Raw genomic sequence first — 7,098 nt, forward strand, 5'->3', positions numbered from 1 at the left:
GTGTTATTCAGTCTCCTTTCACTGCTCAGCATTTGAGATCATTGGAAACCTCAGAAATTTCTTCCACAAACAGTAAGAACACAGTGTTTCTTTTACAAAATATCATTTTAAAGAATGATGGCAGTGCCAACATAGGCAAAAATACCTCCAGATTTACAAGTGATGGGAGAATGATCACTCCAATTATGCGGAATGTGCAGGGCATTGTAAAGTCATTGAGATATTTACCAAGCGCCTACCATATGCCAGGTGCTATGCTAGACAATGGAAATAATCTTCCCTGTCTACACAGGATGAATGAGGAAACTTGCGAGAGCAACTATAGTCACAATCAACATGGTTTAGTAGCACCTCAGTCTGTTATCCCTGTGACCCACTATTTTCACCTCAAAATTCAAACATGATGGCTTCATCCTATGAATCAGCTTTCATCAGAAACTGTAACCCCGTAAGTGGCAGATGCACAATACCTGTGGCGTAGCCCAACCACCTGCTGTCTGTCTCCTGGTGTTCTTGGAGCAGGGAGCTGTAGATCAGAACAGTCTTTGTAAGGCTGGGACACACTTAGCTGCAATTTCCAACTCATTGATTATGAGAAAGCCCAGAAACACAGCCCCTCCAGAAGGAGTGGCCGACTGGTATTGGCCAAGGTTTCTACAGACCCTGCTGGAAGCTCACTGGTCGCAGCACCTGGACTGCAAATATTAGGCTTTTGAAGACGACATTAAGGAAACGTTAAGGCTTTTGAAGAAGATGCCTATACTTAATTCTGTTTTCACAGGGGAGCTCCCAACTTCCCTCTGTGGTTGTGAGTCCAGCTACCCTACTCCAGGACCCCAAATCGAGAGGAAATTGGCTCAGGGTTACAACACTGGATTTGTGGGTGGAGGTGGGAGTTAGCCATCTGAGGCCAAGATTCTTGTCTTTTAGCAACATAGGCTTGCCAGAGAGGCGCCCACTGTGGCCGGGATCCCGGGCTGAGGCCCGGCGAACCTGCCGGGGGTCACCTGGCGGCGAGGCCCTCGCCCCAGCACAGCGTTGAGCGGCACGCGCGCCCTGCGAGGAAGCCCATGTTGTCACCGTGCCGGCGGCCACTGCCGGGGAAGGGCGGGACGGCCCGGGACAGTGCTGAGCGAGCTCGCTGCTCTGCGCCTGCGTGGGAGCCTGAGGCTAACGTGGCTCCCTGGACGTTTCCTTCGCTTCTGTTGTGACCGTGCAGCCTTGGGCCGCTTGATGCCTCGAGAGGTCCTGGCCGAGGCTTCCTTCCAAATGCAGCCCCAAAGACCTTAGGATGAAAGCAGAGGAAAGGTAGCATTAGCGGGTTTTTCCTTATAACTTTTAATTTTTGAATAATTTCAGACTTACAGAAAAGTTCCCAGACTAGTACAAAGAACTGTATGTACGACACCCAGATTCTGCTTTCTTAACGTTTGGCCACGTTTGCTGTATCATTTTTCTCCAGATATGATTCCTTCCTTCCTTCCTATAAACCATCTGAGAGAAAGTTGCATGCTGGTGTGCCTTTACATCTACACACTTTTGTATGTATCTGGGGTATTCTCTTAGGCAATGATAGTGAAACGCCAGGCCCATTTAGAGCCAGTTGGAACAGACTCCATGTCTTCTCAACAAAGTGATTAAGGGTTGTCTTTCAGAAAAACTGCAAAGTCATGATGTCACGTAGCCAGAGCACGTGTAAAAGAAGAAATCGTGACCTGAAAAGACCCTGCAACTAAAGATGCTCTTTCCCATGGAACCCCAGGACCAAGTGGGACTCTTATCAGTAGGGAGGGGTCCCTCACTCAGGAAGATCCACTGGTAAAATGCCTTCCCAATCTCATCAAAAATGTTTAGAACCCCATCATAAATGTTTAGAACCCTGGTATAAATGTTTAAAACCTTACCATAAATGCTTGAAGCCCACCAATCAAAGCCTGTCCCGCCAGAATTTGTGTGTGCCAGCCTATTCTCCCTAACCTCTTAAATTTTGCCCTAAATCCTGAATCGGGGTGACAGATCTGAGGGCACACACCCCCTGTCTTCCTGCAGATCAATCTCGCAGAATAAAAGCTGATTTCTCTCCGAAAGGCTGATTCCATAATTAATTGGCTTGTCTATGCACATCGGGCAGAGAACCCCAATTTTGTGCGGTAACAATTGGCAACTCTGGTGGGACCAAGGTCCTGTGACTGCCTGCCCGAGACTCTGGAAACCCCAGCAGGGTGTGGGGTCTTTTCAGTGACCCTAAGTGGCTGCCTAGACAATTTCGTCTAGAGGCTCAACTGATCGGATTCCCGTTCCCCGTTGCTGTGCTGCATGACCCAAGGCATTTTTTGTTTTTTGTTTTTTTCTTTTGGGGGAAGAAATAGCTTCTGGGGTTGGAAGACATCTCTGGGCTCTGAGTAAATAACTTTAAGAAAGTGACTGTCCCTTGCCTAGTCTCTCTGGTTTGTTTTCCTGGAAATATAGGTTTAGCTCTGGGGAGTCCTGGTGGGCTGAGACCCGAACCTTGGGCCTGACCCAGCCAAGGTAATTAGAGTCAGGATAAAAGGTTCACCCATGAAGTTGCTTCTGGATCTGGGCAAGTCCCGGCACTGGTTCTCACTTGCCCCTGGTAACCTGGTTTCAGGTAGCTCCTGGCTCTGGTTCTCAGCTGCTCCTGGCAAACTAGCTAGTGTTCTGGTCTGTGTTATGTGTAGAATTGTATGTTAATGTTCGTTTGAATTGAATTGGCTATTTGGGGACTGAGTTGCTTGGTGACCATAACAAACTGCCTTTTAGATTAATCTTATGAGGGTCTTCTGCCTCCGAAGAAAAGAGGCACTGTTCCCTCTGGTCCTTCTGGATGTTCCCAGGTGTCTGGAGACTTCTGCTGGTGTACAATTCAGGACTTAAAGGATGCCTTTTATGGCGTACCCCTAAGTCCTGAGTCTCAGGAGCTGTTTGCCTTTGAATGGGACAATCCAGAGACTAATGTGAAACAACACTATTGTTGGATGGTACTTCCACAAGAATTTAAAAATGCCCCCACCATCTTTGGGGAAGCCTTAGCCAAGGACTTAAGGGATCTTTAGTTAAGTGAGGGAGTCTTACTCCGGTATGTGGATGACATACTGATGGCTGGTAAAACTAAGGAAGCTACAGACCAAAGTACAATTCTTACTTTATTATTATTATTTTTTTGAGGAAGATTGGCCCTGAGCTAACATCTGTTGCCAGTCTTCCTCCTTTTTTTCCTTTTTTCTCCCCAAAGCCCCAGTAGACAGTTGTATGTCATAGTTGTACATCCTTCTAGTTGCTCTATGTGGGACACCGCCTCAGCATGGCTTGATGAGCGGTGCATAGGTCCGTGCCCAGGATCCAAACCAGCAAACTCCGGGCTGCCAGAGTGGAGCATGAAAACTTAACTGCTACGCCACGGGGCCGGCCCCCAATTCTTACTTTAAACTTTCTGGCAGAAAAGGGATATAAAATCTCTAAGAGGGCCGGCTCTGTGGCTTGGCGGTTAAGTGCGCGCGCTCTGATGCTGGCGACCGGGGTTCGGATCCCGGGAGCGCCCCGAGGCACCACTTCTCCCTCCAACACGAGGCCGGGTCCCACGTACAGCAACTAGAAGGATGTGAACCTATGACATACAACTGTCTACTGGGGCTTTGGGGGGAAAAAACTGAATAAATAAAATCTAAAAAAAAAAAATAAAATAAAATCTCTAAGAGATTCCTCAGCCGACTGTAAAGTACCTAGGATTTGAGTTATCCAAAGGACAAAGAAACTTACTGCCAGATGGAAGGGAGGCATTAGCTAGGATGGCTGTGCCCACCACCAGGAGACAATTGCGAGGGTTCCTGGGCATGGCAGGATTCTGCCGTATCTGGATCCCTAACTTTGGACTGATAGCCAAGCCCCTGTATGAGCCTCTCAAGGATGGAGACAATGAAGCCCTTAATTGGACTGGAGAATGCCAGAATGCCTTCCAAACCATTAAAGAGAAGCTGCTTACCACACCTACTCTACGCCTCCCATTAGACATTAGAAAGCCATTTGATGTCTTTGTTCACGAGAGGAAAGGAGTTAGCTTTGGGGTACTAACCCAGAATTTGGGTAACATGAGAAGGCCTGTTGCCTATTTCTCACAACAGTTGGATATAGTGACTCAAGGATGGCCGGTCTGCCTGAGGGCGGTAGCAGCCACCTGTGACTTGTTACAGGAAGCAGAAAAGTTTACTTTGGGTCAGCCCACCATCGTACACACTCCTCACTGTGTACTTCCTCTTTTGGAACAAAAGGGAGGATACTGGCTCACCTCTGGGAGGCCAGGCAAATATCAGGCCATACTACTGGACAACCCAAATGTAAAATTAAAGGCGGTATGCACCCTAAATCCCCCCACTTTGCTTCCCGCTACAACAGGAGAACCTGTCCCTGATTGTATAGAAATAACTCAAGAGGTTTATTCTAGCAGACCCTACCTGACTGACCAGCCTTTGGAGAATCCAGATATGGAAATGTTTACTGACAGGAGCAGCTTCATGGACCATGGACTTCTTTATTCTTTATTATGATGGAAAGATCTAGGGTACATAGTATATCCAATATTACTAATTATTATTCTGAAACATGGCCAGTAGCCCACGCTGTTAATGATACAGGGCATGGCTACTGTTGTCTTTTACTTGGACCGTAGAATTATCCCAACAACTTGCAAAGAAGCAAAAGAAGACGGATAATACTGTGAGAACTATGGAAGGTTTTACACAAATCTGGGATGGATGTGTTTGTCTTACTCCTGGTCATGGATCTTTAAATGCACTGGCACCCTTATGTTGGGAACAAAGAAATCATTCCAAACAAAATTTTCTGAACTGCACTTGTAATATGGGATGGATATCCCCCGAGTTATGTCAAAATACTATCATACTTAAGGAAAGTGATTGGCTTGGAACAGACTGGTCTCGATGACCGGGCATTTACTGGGTGGCTTGTAATGGAACTCAGTGGTTATGTGGAAGAAACCTCTGGCCTTGGCTACTACCTGGGTGGCTAGGATGCTGCACCCTGGGTTTCCCCTGGGTGCAGGGAAGGAATCGCCCTGAGCTAACATCTGTTGCCAGTCTCCCTGTCCTTAAGGGCAGATGGGCTTGTTCAATGTTCCACTGGTATGACCACCTAACGGCTACACTTGTTCCTCCCTTGGGGCTAGAAGATGTCATAACACATATGGAAGCTCTGACTAAATTTACTCAACAAGGCCTTAAGGATAGTCAAGCAGGAATAGCATTCTTAAATACCGAAGTGTCTTTAATGAGGAAGACTGTCCTTCAAAACAGAATTGCCTTAGATAGTCTAACAGCCTCCCAACGTGGTACATATGCAATTAATCAGACTGACTGCTGTGTCAGTATACCTGATGAATCTTCCAGTGTCATCCCTGTTAAAGCACACGAGCAAGCAAGTGAATGCCTTGAGCGACCTCACACTCAGTCCTGATCTATTTGGTTGGCTTCCCTCAGGTACTGGTTCCTTTTTGTGATCCAGATTACAATTCCCATTTCTATTCCTTCTTGGAATTCTTGTATTAGTCATAGTATTCAAACTGATTACTGTTTTCTTTACTCAGGGTTGTAAGACTAGTATGCAAGTGAAAGTAATGATGGCTCAACAACTTGAGATGGTCGATCAATTTTATGACTCTGGACAAATTTCTCTTTCTGATAAATACTATTTGTTTTTATGTTTTTTTTTTCTTTGGTGAGGAAGATTGGCCCTGAGCTAACATCTGTTGCCAAGCTTCCCCTTTTTGGTTGAGGAAGATTGTCGCTGAGCTAACATCTGTGCCAGTCTTCCTCTATTTTGTATGTGGGACGCTGCCACAGTATGGCTTGATGAGCAGTGTGTTGGTCTGAACCCAGGATCTGAACCCACGAACCCTGGGCTGCCAAAGCAGAGCCCGCAAACTTAACCACTACACCACTGGGCCGGCCCCAGCTATTTCTGATAAAGCTTAAGAACTTATTTTAAAACTAGTCTTTTCTATAATTGTAGACAGTGTAATCATAAAGTCATGAAAAAGCACAGGTACAGTGTTTGCACGACAGTCTAAAATTAACTGAAAAACACATGAAAAGCTTCCTCTGCTAGTATGTATGTATCTATGTTTGTGCACTATTTCCCCACAATGTGGATAACTAGGTAAATCAATGGGATAAAGGTCTAGCACGGAGGAACTTGATGGGCCCAGGACAGGCAACCACCGCCGTGGCACTGAAGGATGATATTTTGATCATCAATGCTTTCTACGGAAAGATTATCAAACAAAAAGGGGGAAATGATAAATAAATGGAAAGCAATAGGATATATTAGAATATATGAGGGAGCCATTTGGTTTAAAATTAATTTGGCCTAACCTGGTTTTTTTACAAAAAGTCCTGACAGGCCTGTTGGGCAGGCATTGTACATCTGCTTTAAACATTTATGATGCCCCCAAAGCCAAGATAGGGATGTCGCCTTCCCTCTCACCCTGGCATCTCTTTATAAATAAGAATTTCTTCCCAATGAGTCATGGCTGTGCTTACTAATAGGTCCTTTGGTGATGGTCTTGTTACACCTTCTGTTCAGGCTTGAGGTTCTTAATTCTCTCGTCAAGTCTATTCCCAGAGACCCAAGGAGATCAATCCCTCTGGGAACAATGCTCTGGAACTTGTGAGTAGTTACAATTGAAAGCTGGTCATTCCTCAAGTCCTTGTTAGGCCTATGTCCCTTACCAGTAGGAAGCAGCTATAGTGGTCATCATCCCAGTCCCTCGAGATTGAGGCATGAACAACAAAAAGGAGAGATTTGTAACCATGGGCCTGTTCGGAGGCTGTTCAAACATACCCCATTGCTTATCAATAAAGTGATTAAGGATTGTCTTTCAGAGAAACTGCAAAGTCACATAGCCAGAGCATGTGGAAAAGAAGAAATTGTGGCCTGAAGTGACCTCACAACTAAGGATCCTTCTCCCCACAGAACCCAAGGACCAGGACACGATTGGAACTTGAAAGTTGGATTCTTATCAGTAGGAAGGAGTTCCTCATTCAGGAATATCCAGTGTTAAAATTC

The sequence above is a fragment of the Ceratotherium simum genome, chromosome 17 (assembly GCF_057802395.1).
Source record: "Ceratotherium simum simum isolate JZ-2026a chromosome 17, ASM5780239v1, whole genome shotgun sequence".
In the NCBI taxonomy this organism is placed as follows: Eukaryota; Metazoa; Chordata; class Mammalia; order Perissodactyla; family Rhinocerotidae; genus Ceratotherium; species Ceratotherium simum.